At 39.6% G+C, this 20,701-nt stretch overlaps 1 long non-coding RNA gene across 5 annotated transcripts in view; it reads right to left on the reverse strand.

Moving 5' to 3' along the window:
- Positions 1-20,701, reverse strand: part of LOC111933303 (uncharacterized) — a 39,022-nt gene continuing 18,321 nt past the window's right edge. Inside the window, exons 2-9 of one of the 5 annotated variants that reach the window (XR_015274339.1) lie at positions 14,052-14,182; positions 11,413-11,496; positions 8,433-9,228; positions 7,749-7,921; positions 6,846-6,885; positions 4,659-4,798; positions 4,464-4,558; positions 1-2,052 (exon numbers count right to left, since the gene is read on the reverse strand). This is a non-coding gene — a long non-coding RNA (uncharacterized LOC111933303). Of the gene's footprint in view, positions 2,053-4,463; positions 4,559-4,658; positions 4,799-6,845; positions 6,886-7,748; positions 7,970-8,432; positions 9,229-11,412; positions 11,497-14,051; positions 14,183-20,701 lie in introns of all 5 variants that reach the window. The other 4 variants (XR_015274340.1, XR_015274338.1, XR_002866625.2 and 1 more) reach the window with 4 other exon arrangements.

Here is a 20,701-nt window from a genome sequence, read left to right on the forward strand (position 1 = left end):
CTTAATTACACAAAGCTTTAATTTTAATGAACTTTCCAGAGCTACAAGTATTAAAGACCACAGCAATTTCCACCAGCCAGGACCTGATGAGTTTGGTGAGAATCTTGCCCTCAGCTCTAAAGCTTCTGAGCATTCCCACCGTGTCTGAACCCATCCCAAACCTTTCCAGAGAGTTTCTTTTAAACATTTGGCCTTTGTTTTCCAAAGCCCCACTGCAGATCAGTCCCTGCTGACAAACCCAGCTGAGGGCAGTTCGATTTGAGCAGGGATATTTGGAAGGCAACATTTTTAAGACCACTTCAGAATTATCAGTGGCTGCTTTCCATTCTTTCATGGTGAACTGGAAGGAATCAGAGTTTTCCTGCTCCCTAACAAGTGGTGTCAAAGCTAAAGGCAGCAGCTACTCATGAATTTGCCATCAGGAAAGCAGCTCTGAGTCTGACAGGGCCGCTGGATTCTGATTTGTATTAATTGGGAGACCTCTAATTGTGATAACCTGAGTTAATCAGTGGCTGGGGAGCTCCCAGCTCACTGCCAAGGGGACACAGAGGAGGAGTAGCACTCAGAGTCACTGTTAAAATGTGCTGGTGTCCACAATTTGTTGAATTTTGCAGATTTAAACCCAATCCTCAACATTTCCAAGCACCACAAAATGTTATTTTTAGAACACGTCTGTTCTACACAGCGATGTTTCCTCCCTCCACAGCACCTTTCACAGAGGGGTTGTAGTGAGAATGAGGTGGATGACTGAGAAATAGAGGTTTTAGTTTAATAGAGAAATAGATGCAGTTTTTGTATCTCTGATGATGATTTTTTCCAATTAATTTCTCCATCACACTTATTGCTTTTGATCAATGCTATTCAGACACCCAGGGCCATGATATTATGAATATAATATTCATTTCCAGTTAAAATTGCATTTCAGTTAAATTGAAGCTTTACCAGCAGAAAAAGAGTTCCAGGAAACTGAGGCAGAGGGAGGCAAAAATTCTCCTGAGAGATCCCAGCTCCTCCTCATCCATGGTTAGGAGGGACCTTGGATGTGTAAATCCCACTCTGGCCATACAAGACCAGGATTTGTTCCTAACCACAGCCACACCAGCGTTGCTGATTTGGCCTCTTCCTCCTGTATTTTCCCCTTTTTCAAAGGCTGTTTTACAGAGGTTTGAATATCATCAAGAAGAAAGTTTACATTTCTATGCTCTTAAATACTTGACAAATCCCCAAACCCGAGGAAATTCAGCTTTAGGGCTGGCAATCCAGACTGACACTCCAACCTCACTGCCAGAGCCCCAAACTCCTTGCTTTTGTACATTAAACCAGGCCTCTCACTTCACTAAATACTGATTTTTTTTTTGTAGCAAAATTATAGTAACGAGTGCTCCAGTTTCACTAAACCCCAGTACCTACAAGATTTGGATTACTAAAATGTAACCTAAATCCTTTCTGCTGCTGGTGTGTGCATTTGAAGATAAGTAGCAGGGTGAGCAGGCTAATAATGGCTTGGAATCTCCTATGGATAGTTCAGCACATCTCTAATTTCATTGCAACTCTTTTTCTCATTAAATTTAGATGAAAGACCAAGACATCTATTTCTTGCCTGCTATTTCTTCTTCTTTTTTTTTTTTTTTCCTTGAAGGTATTATGAGAGTTGTGTTATATAAACTCTGAAATACAAGGGAAAAGCCACAGTAGCAGATGAATTTGTGTCGTATTTCCAATTTTGATTGATAAGTGTGGGAATGATGCTGGGCCACGATAATTAAAGACAGAGTAATGTAGGAATTACCACTAAATTTGGCTTCTAACTCACCCTGCTGTAGCTATGGGATTAAAAGAGGGTTTTATTTTTTGTTTAGGATAATTTTAAAGATATTTCTGACACTCAAGTCCTAATTAAAACAGCCTTTAAGTGGAAAAAACTCAATCCCAGCTTTTTGTGGCAGTGGAAAAATCCCCATTTTCTTTTTCCCACGTGTTCACACCCAGCCAGTTCAGATCAGAGGATGCTGTTTGAGCCCTTCCCTTTTCATCCAGCAAAATGGACAAAACCTGGAAAAGAAAAAGCAAAAGGGAATTAAGCAGAAGGGTTTGAGTAGGGCTGAGATTGGGGAGAGGAATTTCAATGGTGAACAAACAGTTCCAGCACTCTGGAACTTTCTGGCTATGCCTTTATTGTCCCAGCCATGTCTTGGCTCAGCTCTCACCAGGGTCTGGGAATATTCCTGACATGAATTTTCCAGGGAAAAATACATTTTTTGGGAAAAAGATGGATGATGCAGATGAAAATACAGAAATGAGTATTTAAATGAGTAGTGAAAGCTTTCCAATGAGCAGCTGAAATAGGGAAAAATGCTTTTTGTGGGTCCTAGCTTGCTTTAACAAGATAGGAATTAGAAAGGATTCCTGGTGAGGATCTGTTTGTGTCAACAGAGAAGTTAATGAAAATTAAACCTTGCCCAAAATGGCAGAGATTTAACCCAGGGGTGGGAACATCAGCACAGAGAGCTCCAGGGCCTGCTTTGCCTCTCCTCACTCATTAATGCTTTACTCATTTTCCACGTCTGGCACCTTTCTCCTTGGATTCCAGGTATTTGCCTTCAAAGTAATTTTAATATCCAAGTTCCAGAGGTGTTTGCTGCCTCTGGCTCAGCTGACATTTACTTGTGAGAAACTCAGCTGAAGCCACTGGTGATTTCTATGAGGTGTTGGCATTAATTTTCTCACTCTTCTGCCTTGTTGCTCCGGTTTGCAGATCTCAACATTGCCTTATTTTTTCCCCCTTTTACTTACATTTGACAGGTTACTTATGGTTTATTGACTGTGGGAAGTTTACTCCCTGATTTTTGCTTCTTTGGCTCTGGTATCCAGCAAAAAGATTTAATTTAGCTCGTGGTAGAGTGTTTATCTGACCCAAAATCCTTTTGTTCCAAGTCAAACTTCCAAAGAAATTATTGTAACCTTCACTGCTTAGGTGTTAACAACCTCTGTACACTCATTTCTGGTGAGAAGGGATGAAGGCAATGCAATAATACAATAATTTGCTGAGTGAGAACTGTCTAAAAAATGTTCAGTCCTCTTTTATTCCTGTGCTATCAGATGAGGAAATTCTATTTCCTGGAAAAATCAATACTGATGAGTGCTAGGCTTAATAAGTGATGCTTGAAAAAAATATTCTACATTTAAAAACAATGTCCAAAGTTTATTATTACAAGTATCTTTTCCGAGGTTATCATTTAGCAGCTGAACAAAGAATAAAACCATAATAATGGGAGAGCAACAGTGATTGTAAAAGAATTCTTAATAAATACATTAAGATCCAGCTGAAGACTTGTGTCAATAATTACCTTGATATAATAACAGTGCTGATGTGCTGCTGCACTCCTCACACAGACAGATATTAACACTTAATTCCATCCACATTTATGGGGCCTGGAGTAATTGCAGGCTATAAACAGAGCTGCCAGCTTTGACTGGTGATAAATTTATTTTCCAGGAGATGAACTGTGGTGGTTCTGAATGGGTGTGAGAAAGTCAGGAGCTCTTCCCTTCTTATTTTTCCTTTCATCACAGAATCGGAACAGTTTGGTTTGAAAAGAATATTAATGATCATTTTGTTCCATTCCTGCCATGGCAGGGACACCTTCCACAGTCCCAGAATGCTCCAATCCCAATCCAGCCTGGCCTTGGACACCCCCAGGGATCCAGGGGCAGCCACAGCTGCTCTGGGAATTCCATTCCAGGGCTTCCCCACCCTCACAGCCAGGAATTCCTTCCCAATATCCCACCTAACCCTATCCTCTGTCAGTTTGAAGCCATTCCCCCTTGTCCTGCTCCTCCATTCTCTCATAAATTGTCTCTCTGCATCTTTCTCAGCCTTCCTTGGCTTTCCCACTTCCCATTTTTTGCTCCCTGCCAATCAAGCCACAGAAGGGATGGCAGAGGCATCACCTGCAGTGGGAAAAAGTTGTGACTGTGATTCCAGCAAAACTTCCTGCTGATATCAGGGAGGTTTTTATCCTCAACCCTCAGTCTTGGTGGTCTCAAGCCTTCCCTTAGGAGAATCCCACTGTTCTTTGGGAGCTCTTCCTTCTGCCAGCTCACATTCATGAGCAGATATTTTGCTACAAGTCATTCTTCAGCTCAGTTTGAGGTGAGCAGAGCCTGCCCAGCTGTGGAAATGCCAAAGGAATTTCCACAGAGCTTGGAGAAGAGGAGTAAAACTGGGATTGATAACACCAACACTTCCTTAGGAATTTAAAGATGATGTGGGTAAGGAATACAGGTACTGCCTTTGGAAGGAGCCAGCTTTGGTTCAGCTCCTGGCAGTAGAAGAACAAAAAAGAAAGGAGATAGCACTGGATCACCAGAAAACATTCCCAGCCGTGTTCTTCCCACAGGTAATTGCAATTCCCTGGAATTTGATGAAGCAGATCAATGAAGTGGATAAAGAAAATACAAACCCTGAATTTCTATTGCAGCATTCTCCTGAAATCCAGCAGAATCCTGTCCAGAACTGCCTGTCCGGGTTGGGTCAGCCCCAAAGCTGCATGTTGTTCTGGAAATAAAAAACAGTTATAAAAAACTGTTAAATGTTGAGATCTCTGTGGTCTGGTCATCCCTTTCCAAGCCAAAATTCCATGGTTTGCATGCTCCACCTTGAGAAACAGAAGGGATCAGAGCTGATTTAAATCTTCTGGTCTGTAGTGCCTTTGAAAAGTGAAGGCAGTTCTTCATTTGCAGATATTCACGTGGGTAAAGATTTCCCTTTCACCTCCAAGAACGAATTAGACCAGGGCTAAAATCACAAAATAACAGAATTAAGGTCAGAAAAGAACTTTAAGATACAGAGAAACCTTTTCCAAGGGTGTGAAGGACAGGACAAGGAGGGATGGTTTTGAACTGCTGGAGGGGAGGGATGGATGGGATTTTGGGAAGGAATTCTTGGCTGTGGGGATGGGAAGGCCCTGGCACATCATCCTCTGTCCTTAATCTATTTCAGAACGCAAAAGTTTTGTTTCCCTGAGTGCTGTTAAGCACCGAGACCCTTTGAGACTCTCAGAGAACTTTCCCACTGCCTTTTAATCTCCACCAAGCTTGAAGTTTCGTGTAACCTGTTTTAAATGTGTCACCAGAGATTTTATTTGGCTACAGGCAGCGTTTTCATGACGGGGTTTGGTTTTTCTTCTGAGCTGATAAAAATGGAATTAGCAGGTATTAGCAACTAAATTAGTCAGGAGGCATTAATAACAAAAGAACCTGCTCAGGTTCACTGAAGCAGATACAATTCTCATCACAGGTAAAGTATTTTTTTTTTCAATAAGTTGTTTGTTTGCATTGCTTTTCAGGTATTATTTCTTAAGAAATTAATTCTTCTTAAGCACAGCTCAGTGAACTCAAGAACCTGCCTCAGATTTTTGTTCCTGCAGAGAAAACCCTCCCCATCCTCTCCTTTGACTCCCAGATAAAGTGTCTGTATTCCCTGGAGAGCTTTTCATTCAACCTCCAGAACAGCATCATTTCCAAAGTCTCCAGAGAAAAAGGAGTTACGGAGCAGAAGCTGGGGAAAAAACCAGGTTCAGGCTCATGGAATTAGTGCTCTGCTGAATTTCTTACAAATTCTGGTAAAACAACGACTTTAAACATCACAGCTCTGCAGCAGGAGTTGTAAAAAGCTGGTTCTAAACTGGGGTAATGAAGTGGTTTTCCCAAAAGCTGTGTTTGTTCTCGTGTCTGCTGGCTCAGCTATCACTAGATGAAGCAGTGCTTGAATAATCCCCACTCAGGATGTAAAAATGCATGGAATTCCACCAAATTTAAGGACAGAGATAATGAGTTCCTTTGGTTGTGACATTTCTATCTTCAAATCTTCTGTACAATATGAAAGTGAGACCATCTTAAAACCAAATGAGCTGGAGGGCAACTCTAAACTGGGAATGACACATTCACAATTTTTCCTTCAAGCTTTTAAGCATCTCCACTAATAACTAAAATATTTCTGAAATGGGCTGACCTTTATATTCTGTTGGAAAAAAAAAAAAAAAAAGAAGCTTCTTTTCTTTTGGGAAACTGCCTCCCTCCACTGAATCATTTCCAAGCCTCCAGGCAACTCTCCGTATCAAATATTCTGTTGTTACAACTATTTCTAACATCATTTTATAAGTGAACTCTGAGACAAATTAGCCCTAATGTCTAAAATGAAAATATTCCAAAAAGCTCTTGCAATTTATATAATAAAAACACAAGTAGAACTTATTTGATCCAGACCTTCAGCTTTGAGTGATTTCTGTTACAGGACTGGAAAAAACTCAATGGGAAGGTTCCAAGCCCCGAGTAATTGGGTTATGAACACCCTCAGAGAGATTATTAGGGGGGGTTTTATCTGCATTTCAGCCCCAGCAGTCATTTAAATATTTGTCCAAGATAGCTGAGAATGATGATTAAAATAGACAGAACGGTCATCAATGTTTACCAGATAAATATTTCTCAGAAGATCAACAAAACCGAAATGTCAAATTTTGATAGATGTGTTCTATTCAGTGCAGTATCTTTATTTGACCTAATAAAAGGATGTGACAATTCAGTGAATTAGGATGATAACAAATTAATGTATTTATTGTCATCATTGCTGAAAACTGTGGGAATGAAAACAAGAACTTCCTTTGATTTAATTACATTTCTGTGCATTAACTGTGAAATCACCAGCCCATAGATTCTCTGAGGGAAATATTTTAGTTCATTTGAGTCTGGATAAGTGTTGGAGATAAAATATTCTATTTTACAGTGTTGTCTTTGGCCTCTATAACCTGGAGGGTTGATTGGTGGAAATCAATAACCTAAGTTACCTGGTTATGGTCTGAAACTGCTCAGGGTGATCCTTTGAACCTGGAAGACAAATGAGATAATGCCATGAATTAGAGAAAGCTGTAAAAAGTTTGTCTTTACAAAAGAAAAGAGGACATAAATAGAATACTGAATTCTTGGATAAATAGAAGCAGAGCACCAGAAAATTTATTATAAACAAAAATAAAAATAAATCAACAGGATATTTGGACTGAGCTCTTCAGGCACCCCGAGGAGCATCAGAAGCTGAACTGAGCCCAGCTCATCCAACACGGCTGCTCCAGGCTCAAGCACTGGCTCAGCACTGGGAATGGGACTCCAGAATTTGTTAATTCTTCCCATCAACAGGACTGTCTGAATCAGCCTGAACACACAACTGCAGGATTTAATTCCTGTTCTGGGTTCTGCCCTGCTGGGTGAGCCTTGGCCAAGGTTTTCTGCACCAGAGCTGCTTCCTTGCCTTTTAAACCAGTGGCTTACTCATATTTATCTATTTTTATCTCTCCACTTTGCTTCTCCCCTTGCTTCCCCAGATTAAATTATGACTAAACTCTTCAAATACGATCAGAACCTGTCTTTATCACACAGACTTCCAGTACAGGTTCTTCTCTGTGACCATTCCCACTCCCTACACCTTTTTTCCCCAGTCCCTTTGCTTTTCAAGGGAGATATTTTGTTCCCAGTGCTTAACCCCTAATTTTTAATAAACACAGTGGCTGCTTAATAGAGGAAAACCAGAAACATCCAATGACAATCTTGATCTGACAGCCTAAAACCTCCTAAAACCTCGTTAGCTTCTCTCCCAGGAAATCTGGGAGCTGGCACCTGCTGCAGGAGCAGCTGTTCCCCACCACGGCTTACAGATGGCTCTGGAAAAGGAAATCAAATCCCCACTGCCCTCAGACCTTTAATGGAAACTCTGAAAAATCCTGAGCTGCTTGGAAGCCTCTCCAGACCAGGCTGGGCTTTTGTGTGGACGCAGAATTTCGAGGAGTGGACGGATCCCGCGCGTGCGTCATCGGCCGCGGGGTCACAGGTGGCATCCACAGCTCCCGTCCTGGAGACAAACCCAACCTTCCTGAGAGCCAGAGCATCCCAAAAATAAAACTACAAGTTAAAACTGAAACTAAAAATTAATTAAAAATGAAAATAAAAATATAGATATAAATAAAATAAAAATGGAAATGGAAATAGAAAGAATACAAATAGAAATAGAAATATAAAAAATAGAAATAGAGAGAATTATTTATATAAATTTATAAATATAAACAAAATTAAAATATCATCTATATAAATATCACCTATTTCTACACATAACACCATAGATAGAGTTCTTTATATTCTCCATATAAAATAATTTAGATAAACAGAGGATATCTGTGTAAACTCTCTTTAAAAATGGTTCCTAAAAAGACAGAATTTCTATGTAAACTATAAAAATAGTTTATATAAAGAGAGAAAAACTATATAAACTGTTTAGGGGATATAAGGATATATCTATATAAATAGAATAAGCTATATATAGATTGTATAGAGAGAATGTTCTGAATATGCACTAAATTTAGGTATCTGAAAATAGAAGACCTAACCAGGAAAGCTGGTTTATAAAAGAATTCAGTAGTAAAATACTTCAGTGACACAGCAGCAGCTCAGGTGGATTCATGGAAGCAGGAGAGTGGTGGAAGTTAAATGTTGAGAAAAGCAGTGTGGGAAGGCTGGAATTTTGGAATTCACTGGAGTAGCACAGGGCACGTTGGTTTAATCACATCTGCAAGGTCTGAGAGTGTTCTGAGTGCACTGTACTTCAAAAAGTGCCTGATTACAGGGTTCCTGTGATGCATCTAGATGTCAAAAATCCATAATTTATGAATTCATCTGTTCAGAGAACCATTCTTCCCCAGATTACGTGCACTAACGTGACCATGCCCCAGGTAATTCCGCTCAGGTTCTGGCAGATTACTCCTCTAAAGAGCTGAGAGAACAAGTGGTGGCTGCTGCTGTGGCACGGAGAACAGATGTCTGCCATGCACTCCTGCACATCCTAACAGGAAAACTTGGATTTGTCATCAATGATGGATCGTCTCCGTGCTGCTCCCCAAATGCGCCTCTGCCACTGCTTGGTAAGAGTGGCCTTGAAACTTTGAAACCTTTAGCAGCTGAGATAATTCACTGCCTGATGGAGTGACTTTTTTCCCAAGATGATCTTCTTCCAAGTGATGGAAAAAGCTGCTTATCCTTGTTCCTTCCAGCTCTTTCCAGCTCTCCCACACTGTCTGCACCAGGCACTGGCACCATCCTCTAAAGACAATTTCCCCTTGCAAAAGTTCGGACACTACAGGACAAACTCATTTGCCTTGTCCATCTTGTCACTCCTGCTTTTCAATCCTAGAAAAATTATACAATGGGACAAAAGGTAGATAAGAGGAGAAACAAATAAAATATGCATGCAAAATAGAAATTGTTGTGTCACAATGTTTCTATCACTGTGTATTAAATCACAGAGTTGTAGACTGGTTTGGGTCGGGAGGAACCTTAAAGTTCATCCAGTTCCACCCCCAGGGACACCTCCCACTGTCCCAGGCTGCTCCAAACCCCATCCAGCCTGGCCTGGGACACTGCCAGAGATCCAAGGGCAGCCACAGCTTCTCTGGGAATTCTATTCCAGGGCCTGCCCACCCTGCCAGGGAAGGATTCCTTCCCAATATCCCAGCCATCCCTTCCTTCTGTCAGTTTGAAGCCATTCCCTCTTTTCCACTCCCTCCATCCCTTTTCAGTTGTCTCTCTCCATCTTTCCTGCAGTTCCTTCAGGCACTGGAAAGTCACCCCAAAGCTTCTTCTCTCCAGGCTGAATGTTCCCAACTCTCCCAGCCTTTCAGTCTGTTAAAAACTCTGAATTTTGGTGGGTTTGGTGCTGAATGTATGAGACAGAAAATCTTATCCTCCAATTTCAAAGGTTCCAACTATACCTGCACAAAACCCAGATGATTTTCTGAGAAGTTTAGAATACATTTGTGGCTACCTAAAGTGACCACTGTAAATCACAAACCCCAGCAGGGAACAACAGCCACTCCTTTATACTCTGCAAATGTGTTAAACCCAGAAATCCACCTGAATAGTAAAGGGTTGATCAACGTGCACTTGGGCTCAGAGTCAAACTGGCTCCCAAACGAAGAGTTGGAGAGACTTTTTAAAATAAAAGATGGCTTTTTATCTTCAGAGGATTTATGAGCACATAAAATGAAGGCTTGATCCTTCAGCACCCTCTGGATGTGGTTTATGAACCTTACCCAGTTTCCCATTGCTGAGGAGCCAGGAGCAGGGAGTTTTGCTCCACTTTGAGCAGGAATGGTGCGTTCCCAGTGCAAATACTGATGGTTTTGTACTGGTGCAGCACCAGAGCTCTGCCTGCTCCTGGGTTTACTGCAGACACCAGGGACAGGGTTGGGTTCTGTGGAGGGAGAAGTCATTGCCTGTGGTCCAGGCAAGGCTACATTTGTCTCACTGCTGTTGCTCAATGAAAAAAACCTGGGCAAGAGATGAACTAAAGCCTCTTTTTCATTTCTGCCATCACCAGCTTGCTTTTTTTCCAGTTGTTTTTTATTTGCATTTTCCCCTCAGTGTGCACTGCTTTTGTCCCCCAGCTATTAAATTCCAAAGTTAACACTCAGAACTTCAGTTTTCCATGAGCAACTCCTTAAAAACCTCCCAAAAGCCAGGATCTTATTGACCAGAGCTGTATTTAGTTCATGCTCAGCACTGTTAAGCCTCAACAATACTTTTGTCCTTGCCTGGGCAGCTCAGCATTCATTAAATCAAGGTCTCCATAACTAAATAGACCTGGGCTAAGTGTGGATATGAGCTAAATTACTTGAGGAGATAGATGAAATCCAGGAAAAATGCAGATAATTGGACCTAAATCCCACGAGGATGTATTACAGCCCTAAACATTCAGATCCTTCCTCCTCCTTTTTTTTTAAAAAAAAAGAAAATAAAAGAAATTGCACATCCAAAGCTGTTTATTCCACTTCTGTATAGATTTTTGTGGTGGGAGAATTTAGAGCTGTGTTTAACCCAGCTTTTCTGAGGTCACGAAGCTGCCTTACAATTATTATGTTGGGGGTGGTGTTGGTTTTTATTTAAAGTGGATTAAATAATCAGAGTAAACATAAGTGGGGATGTTGAACATCCACTGTGAAGTGCTGTCCTGTGTTATAAAGAGCATCCTGCTGCCATCTGGGTGCAGGAGAGAGATTGCAAGGTGCATTTTCAGGGTGTTTTTATAGAAAAACCAGTTTCTATTTGTCCATTTTGCCTATATCTCATCCAGCTCTTCCTTCCAGGGTTAAATTGAAGCCATTCCAAAATAAGCAATAAAAAGAGAAACTTTTTCCCAGGAATTGGAAACTAAGAGCCAGATGAAACAACAGACAGTGTTTTTATCAAAATCTGCATTTTTCAATCAATCTGGCAATTGGAGAGGGGCACTGGAGGGTTTAACACTAACAAGGCTGAATGAAAGAAGGAAAAAAATCTAATTTCTGAAGGTCCCATAATATTTTACCCACTTGCCTTATTCTTCCCTTGGAAAGAAGAGGAGAATTGATGCAATTTTGCCAAACAAATGCTCTTCATGCTGTGCAGAAATATTTTTCCCTGTAAAAAAAAGAGGCCATGCTTGTCTCTACAATGCAATTTTTACTTCACTTCTAATAAAATTCCAGATGGATGGATGGGGCTGTAGCCCCTCTCTGTGGATGTGGCACATGGGGACAAGGTTTAATTTGTTGTTAATTTGTCAAGCTGCTGGTTGATGGTTGGATTTGATGTTCTTAAAGCTCTTTTCCAACCTGAATAATTCCATAATTCTATATTTTCCTATATTTAATTATCCTAAAATTATCCAGAAGCAGAGTTAATCCCTAAACATTAGGGAAATGGATGCCATTAGAAGAAAAATAATCCTATAGAATAAACTCCAAGCTTCCAGCAATTTCTGGGTGGGAGAACTTCTGAACAAGAATCCATATTTAATATTAGCAGGTGGGTGATATTGATCACAAGATAAAAAAAGAAACCCTTTTGATATCTTTTATGAGGTTTTCAACCTGTGCATGGTTTTTAGTTCGAGTCAAAATACATTATTTTGAAATATACATACAGACAAAAAAAAAATCAGGGTGGAATTTCAACTAAATAAAATCTCAAATTATGGAGCAGTAATTCAGGGGTGAAGCAGAAAAATTTCCAGCTAAAAGCAGCTGCCCTTTCCCTGCAGCCAGAGCTTTCCATGCCCATGGAATTTCAAGTCAGTTGGAGTCCTTTGAAAGCTCTTCCCCCACAATTACAGATTTCAGGCACCAGCCATGTCCAGAGAGATCCATGGCAGGCTCCTGGTATCATTTTTGTATTATTTCAGTCATTGTGCAACTATTTTTAGCTTCAGATCTGTCACAGTCCTTCACCTGCAGGAGGAAAATGGACTAAATGTAGTACAACCTAGATAGTGTAAAAAGCGCCCGTTTTTTGAGGTGTTGCTGATCCTAAAATAACCTTTTGCAAATATAAAATAGAATTTATTTTCCTTATTGGGAAGGCAATAAAAAAAAAGTGACTGAGCAGAATTTTTAGACCTTTCCCAGAAGTTCATTTTTGTATTCTAATTAAGTCTGAGGTGCTACATAATACAAGGATTTCTAAAATTTTATTTTAGAGATTTAGAGTATCTGGATTTTTTAAATTAAGCTATGATGGCATTTCCTGGGACAGAAAAAACAGTAAGTTTATGGGTTTGACTATTTAGGAGCTGGTTTATATCCTGAATTATTCTGAATATTCTGTACTTGCAAATTAGGATACAGTCCTCCTATTTTAGGGGAAATTTCCCAACAATTCAATATCAGCTGTATTTTCCAGTTACTCCACATGTCCAAAGATAATGCCAATATAAATTCAGAAGGATGCCCAGCTGAACCCTAACAAAGAGGAACAGGAGAGGCCTTGCCATTTGATTTTCTAATCTCATTCTCTCCCTTTGGATTTTGACAGCCAATCCAGCTCCTTTTTTTCCTGATAAAGGTGCTCAAGAGTTTGCCTTCACCAGCTCTCTCCCCTGACTCAATTGTTTTATCTGCAGGAGCAGCTTTCCATCGCTGCTGGCTTCCCTGGTCATGCATGTGTATTGTGTATTGTGTGTTGTGTGTTGTATATTGTGTGTTGTATATTGTGTATTGTGTATTGTGTGTTGTATATTGTGTATTGTATGTTGTGTATTGTATATTGTGTATTGTGTGTTGTGTATTGTATGTTGTGTATTGTATGTTGTGTATTGTGTGTTGTATGTTGTGTGTTGTATGTTGTGTGTTGTATGTTGTGTGTTGTGTATTGTGTGTTGTGTATTGTGTGTTGTGTATTGTGTGTTGTGTGTTGTGTGTTGTATACTGTGTACTGTATATTGTGTGTTGTATATTGTATATTGTGTATTGTATATTGTGTATTGTATATTGTGTATTGTATATTGTATATTGTGTGTTGTATATTGTATATTGTGTATTGTATATTGTGTGTTGTATATTGTGTATTGTATATTGTGTATTGTATATTGTGTATTGTGTGTTGTATATTGTGCATTGTGTATTGTATATTGTACATTGTATATTGCACATTGTATATTGTATATCACACGTTGTATATTATGTATCACATGTTGTATATTGTATTATAGCATGTTGCATATGGTATATTTATTTTATATTGTATATTTTATATTTTATTTTTTATTTTGTACTTCCTCACTAAATTCTCTCTCCTGCTGAACCCACTACTTGAGCAAGACTGGATCTTAATTCCCTGAAATGCACCAACTACATTCAAACACAGGCATGGAAAAGAGTTGTAAAAATCAGGGAAAACAAACCAAATATTCCTGCTGACATCTTGGACCCATCCTGACTCCACAAGCAAACAATTCACATCTCAGGATTTCAGTTTTATCTCTAACCCAGGGTGGAGGCTGGAGCTTATTCCCTTGTCCATCACTCATGATTTCCACTCTTGGACCTGGCAATTTGTGTCCTTTGGAGTCAAGGGCTTGTGGTAATCATTGAACAGAAAACTTCCATGAAAAACCCCAGACAAAGCAAAAAAATCCCCAGACAAATATTTCTGCAGATCAAATAGAAAGCCAGAGCAAAGGTGTCATCCAAACAAACCTCACTTAGAAGATATGTATTCAAGGGAACCATTTAAATTGAATTTCCTGTAGCCTCTTCAAATAACAGCTTCTGAATTTGTTTCCTTGTTGGACACGTGGACGTGTGAAGTCTCTTGATTCTGTTACTTTCTATAAAAAAAGGGAATTTATTTTGACCTCTGTGCCTTGCAGGTCTGGTCAAACAATGTCAAAAGTGAGGGACAAAAATCCTTGATTTTCACATAGGCAAACAAGTTTTTCCATGATGTCCAATGTTATCAAAATCCCCATTTCTTATCAGAATTTTTACTCAGATCCCTTTTGATTGTAATTACGTTATTAATTATAATAAAGGTGGGTAGCAAACTTCAGCAGTATCATCCTAAAGAAATCCTTCAAATTAGGCTTGAAACAAATTCCCTTCTTTTTAATTATGAAGGGATTTACCAGGAGTTCAGAAACTCTTTACCTGTTTTATTTCAAACCTGATCAGAATAAGACTTAATCCTTCAAAAATTATGCTGAAAGCTGGCATCTGCTGTGATTTTGAATGTGCTTTATCAAAGAACAAACCCAGAACTACAATGAAATCACAAATGTAACAACTCTGGAATTATTTCTAATGCTTCACGGTGCTTCCTGAGCTCGAACAAAGACAAACAGATGTCTCCCCACAACTGGAATTCAATCAACAGCCTGACAATAAATATTTTGTAGCATTTCTTTGTGCTTATTAATGATTTGTACAAAATTTCTCCATTCTGCTGGCTCAGTTTTTGCTGCTATGGGAGATGTCTCCAGGGCTGCTTCGAGGAGGAAATTTCTTGTCCCTTTCAGGAGCAATCTTCCTGAAACTGAATTCCCTTGGCTGATCCATGGCTGCCCTTCCATCCTCTGCTGCTGATCCCAACACTGCTGGTCAAAGGCAAACCCTCCCAAATTTCATTAAATGGATCCAACTGATCAGCTTGGGAAACTTTGCCAAGAGGAAAAATGTCCTTTTCTTCCTTTTAAGATTCATCACCTCAAACAGAAATGCTTTGTTTCAGAGCCTGAAAATCTACCTTTGTACCAAACTCAAAGGCTTTTTATGGGATTTCTTAGAGGATAAAAAGACACAAAATGTTTCTCTCTCTGTAGCTTCCCCATCATTTGGATCTTATCTCTCCCATCCCAGTATGAAAAGACTTCCCAAGTGAATGAAGAGCAGATGGCAAATGATTCTCCCAATTGGAGATGCCTGGATTTCATTTGTCACTCATTGAGCACTGGCAGCAAAGCACTTCTGTGCCCTTGTGAATAACCTGTGTGCTTTGGATATTCCCTGATGGCGTTTGGGCAACAGCTACTGGTGAGCAGATCAAAAGCTTAGATCAAGTAGCCATTTCTTTTTTGGGTTGTTTTGGGGTTTTTTAATCAATGACTTCATTTATCTGATGTTGCTGCCTCCAAGGTGTGTTTTGGTGCACAGCTCCACTCCTCCTGGAATACGCAGGTGTGTGCCCCCCATCCTCACAGCCCTGTTAGACCCACTGATGGTGAGTGGCTGTTGAGCCAAAACCCCCAAATTTTCTCTGTTTTCCCCATTAACTGATTGTTTCCATCAGTTGTATTCATGGAATGACACAGATTGGACATTTGTGGGGTGGTTGGAGACAATCCTACATCCCACAGAGACAATGCTTTGGCAGCAGGTGCCTCTAGGATGTACAGCCTAAAACACACAGTGGATCTCGGGTTTGGCACCACTGTTTCCTGTTTTGAACATCTTTATTAATTCCATTTTCCCTCTTCATTATCCCTGTTCCATAAGGAAATATCTGAAACCAACAGCCTGTGGGTTGAGAACCTACTGCTGTGCTCCCTCATGATAAATAATAAATCATGGAATATCCTCAAGTGGAAGGGACCCACAAGGATCATCTATGTCCAACTTCTGGTCTTGCACAGGACAATCCCAAGAATCCCACCCTGTCCAAACGCTTCCTGAACTCCCATTCTCAGTGCAGAACTGCCCATGTATCAATAATCTGATAATAATGAAGTTAATGCACAGTGAGATTTATCTGAAACTCTCTGTATAGATCAAAACAAGAAGTCTAGAAACCATCAAGAAACCAGGAACTCTGAACTCACAGCCTGTGGTGTGGAACTCAGATTCCATCACATATTTCATGTCATTTCAAAGCTCCTGGGATAACAAAATGAACAATTATTTTTGTAAGTAACTTCTCAAGCAGCACAGTTTGGGTTTTAGAGGTTGGTGGTCATGAGAATTATCCTTTTTTCCCCCCAGATTGTTCTACTCTTTCCAGCTTAGCAAGAAGATTTGTGGGTTCATAGTCACAAGTGCTCGACTCTCAGCAGAAACTTTGCAAATCCTTGACACAGCATTAATCACTTATCCAGGCTATCAGAGCAGATGTCTAAAACACAGAATCCATGCAGGGAGTCCTTAGAAGTTTGTATTGTTTCCACTGCCTGAGGGGCGGATATTTAAATTTTCTTAATATTGAGCCAACACCATTCTTATCACAGTCATACAAAACCACCACATCTTTAAATAGACGTTGTCTGATCTAATTAATTCCATAAAAAGGCAAATTCTATTTAAAAAAAAAATAAAATCTAGACTTAGTAGGTCTCCAAATGGCTACAAACCACATTAGGCTGAACGAATCTGATCCCATCTGTGATAGGAGGTGTGTGGAATAATACAGCCCGGATGCAAAGCATATTGAACTGAGCAAAACCCACCCCAGAAGAGATTTATAGCCTCTAATCCACACAAAAATCTGCTAAAATAGATCAGCTCTATCACATAACACCACTTTCATCTGGTGTCCAGGAGCCCTGCACCACTTGGGCTCATTTAGCAGATCAGCCCCATTCTATTCCTGATTTCATGCAGGGATGATTAAGGATGAAAAATATCACAGACGGCTGGCAACAACAACAAATAAATAAATAAAAAAGCTTTGCTCCCTTTGGCTTTACCTATTTGCTCCAGAATTTTAAATCCACAATGATTGAATTAGTCATAGACAATAATTGTTTTCTGGGGGAAGAAGGGAGAAAAGTCCTCTGAGAGGGTTTAGATTTTAGAAGTATTTTAAGACAGGAAAGTAAATTAAGCTTTAGGAGGCTGTGAGGGACCCACTGTCAGGAGATGTCACATCCACACTAAAATTAGTTTCTATTGAGACTTTTTTATTTTTTGAGAATGGTCCAAAGCTGCAAGTGGAGCAACGGGGAGACGAAGTGCATTAATCAAACAGGATTTGGCACAATTTCCTAAGCCACTTAAGGTATTTTTCATATATTCTATTGCAGCCAAAGCACCAGAGATTCTCATCAGATGGAGTATACAGCTGCTGGGCTGAGGATTATGGACTATATTTTCTAAATTTACAGCGCTCAGACACCAGTGTGAGTCACCAAGGCTTGACTTTGAGCTTAAATCAAAGCCTCCCCTACCCAAAAATGAACCCAGAGCCCTCTTAGTGAACAGTGTTACTGCACAAAGAGCTCCTGCCAAAGCCCACAGCAGAGAGAGCCTGGGCAGGGAGGCAGAAATGGACACAGCATCAGGTTTTCTTTGCATTCTGTGTGTTAATTAACAGCAGAGGGGGTTTATTCTGGATATTTGGAGCTGGATGAGCTGATTGGATGTGCCCAGGTGTGAGCAAGGGAGGCTGAGTGTGGGTGAGCATCTAAAACTCCCTGGAAGGAGGCTGGAGTTAAGTGGGGTCAGGCTCCTGTCCCTGAGAACAAGGGCAGGATGAGAGGAAATGGCCTCAGGTTGCACGAGGAGAGGTTTGATTTGGATATTTGGAAAAACCTGTTCACCAAAAGGGTTCCTGGGACAGGGTAGGGGTGGAGTCCCCACCCCTGGAGGGATTTCAAAGCTGTGTGGATGTTGGAGATGTGGGGCAGGGGTGGGAAACAGCTGGACTCTATCTCAGAGGGCTTTTCCAACCTAAATGATCCTGGGATTCTCCTTAGGATAATGGGATAGATATTACCTTGCATTCACCCCCAGCTCACACTCCAAACCATCTCAGGACCTCGGATCACCCCAGCCCTGATAACAATGTGGAATGAAATATTCATCACAGCCTGGGCCCATCGTATCAGAAGTTTCCAGTGCGAAACAAACTACCATATTTACAATAGTTCTCAAATCTGGATCTCTGGAATCCTCCTGTCTCGCTGTTTAATCTGAACATTTCAGAGAGGAGAAAACCAGAAGCCTCTAAGGCCTCACGCCTGTGTAGTTTCATTTATTTAAAAATTAATCATAGACTGAAGGAAAGAACAGTAGTCCATTCCCACAAGAACTGACTTCAATTCTACTGCCTTAAAATTACTTTGTTGCAATCTTTCCTTTTAATAAAATATTCACAGTGATTTAAGTGTGACTGATGGCAGTGAGAGAGATTTATTATTATTATTGTTATTTCACTGTTATCAAATTAAAGGCCATTTTGAGAGAGAAAACTTCTTTTGCAGTTTTGCTACTACAGGTTTTCTGTGTTTATTTAGAAAACACAAGCTATAAACTCTGTAACCAGAGTATTTTAATTTATTTAATATATATTCTCCCCAAACTATAAATAACAAACCCTGTAAACAGTAAAGATGAGAATTCACTGAACAAAAAATACATTTTTCAACATCTTTTGTGCACATTTTGGGACATTGGTTTTGATGGAAAGCCTTCAGAGATGTCTTCCATAAAAACAAAAGTCCTGCTACGTGCAGAGATGCTGTTCCTGTGTTTGGGAATATCTTTCCATCTTGGATTCTGACTCAGAGGGGAACTGACGTGGAAACTTCTCCCTAAACGTGTGCTCTGAGAGCTGCAGTGCACAAAAATATCTCCTATGGATGTATTTTGGGAAGGATGGATGGATGTGCTGCTTTTGTCCACTCTCCAATTTTCAATTTTTTTAAGCCATCCTAGAGAATATAAACAGCAAGAAATGCTAAAATTACATCAATTTTACCAAGGAAAAATAAACCTGAAGGATTTAAAACATCCCCTCCCAGCTCCTGAGACTCACTGGAATCTTTGCTTCCTTAAAAAACTTCTTCCTTTTCCCAACTGTGAGGAAAAACTGGGAAGTGTGTACTGGGAAACAGCTGCAGAGACATTGTCTGGATCCTGGAATCCTCCTGTCTCAGGAGTAGTAAATAATGAGGTTTTCTAAATAACCTAAAATCCCCTGTTCTCCCTGAATAAAAGTGGACAATACCCATTCATCAATTGGCTTGAATTGAACAGGTGAATGAAATTATTTATAATTCATTATATATTTAATATATAATAATTATATATATATTTTAGAAATGCTCCATGACTCAAATGTGCCCAGACTCAGAGGTCAGCAGCCCCAAAATGAGCGCTAGAAATTATTTTAGAATTATATATTATATAGAACTTTATAATATATACTATTATATAGAATTAGATATATGTATTATATATATTACATATAGATTTTATTTTATATATTCTATATATTATATAGAATTATCTATGTCTATTATATAGAATTATATATATTATTTTAGAATTATATATTTAGAATTATACTAGAATTTCCCCATCCAACAGACAATTCAAATATAAAACATGCACATGATGAGCTCTCAATGTGGAGTGGAACGAATTTCTAGAGACATTTACTAAAGAATAATTTAAAGAACACTTTCATGTTTGAGCAACATGCCGTTGGAAGGAATTATTTATGCAAGCCAGGATGTAAGACTGACATATTATTATTAAACAAAAAGTTGCCGTCAAAATAAATGTATTAAAGCCTCTTGAAATGCAAGAACAGCATGCACAGATCAGATGGGCCCATAAAACCCATTTATAAATCAGCAGCAAGGGATGAGTGGAGAATTATATCTTGTTCTAACAAATTGTGATCAATCCCTGAACGTGCAAACACAACCTGCTTCGAGCCAGGAAGCTGGAGTGAGTTAGGAGAGTTGGAATAAAAAGCTTCTCTTTATCTTCCCACATTGTTGAGAAATGAATTAAGCATTGATAAGAACAGTCTTGAGAACCAAATAAATTCACATTGCATCTGTTTGGAGAGTAAAATAAATGTGGCTCCTTCCTCAAATGTCAATTTTTTAACAAAATGTTCAATTATACACTGGAAAGAATTGTAAGGCAGAGCTTGAGGTGACCTTACCCTTCCTGATCTATTGAACTGCATAAGGAAAAAAACCCATTTAAGTCATGTACAATTGTGTTAGGAGGAGGTGTGGATAACCAAAATCCACAAGGGGCAGGTGGCACATACACAGCTGCAAAATAATTCCAAACAGACCCTTCAATGCCTGGAATAAGCAGCAATCCCTGATTTCTGCTGAGGGATACATTATTCACCATGACCCATGAGTGACTTTGGAGTTATTTGAAGCTGTTGAACCCATTAGCTTACACTAGACTTCAAGTATTAATTGTTTTTAATTAATTTCAGTTTGTCTAAAAGTCTGGGCCATGGCTTTAAGAGGTTTTTTATATCCTCATATGAAATATCTTCCAGTTGTCTTGACTTTTCTTTCCTTTCTTGCTTTCTTTCTGTCACTGGGGAGTGTGGGTAGATCCAGGCAGCTTTGAGCCCTAATCAAATGTTGCACCTCTAAGTT

The sequence above is a fragment of the Cyanistes caeruleus genome, chromosome 10 (assembly GCF_971803275.1).
Source record: "Cyanistes caeruleus chromosome 10, bCyaCae1.hap1.1, whole genome shotgun sequence".
Lineage (NCBI taxonomy): Eukaryota > Metazoa > Chordata > Aves > Passeriformes > Paridae > Cyanistes > Cyanistes caeruleus.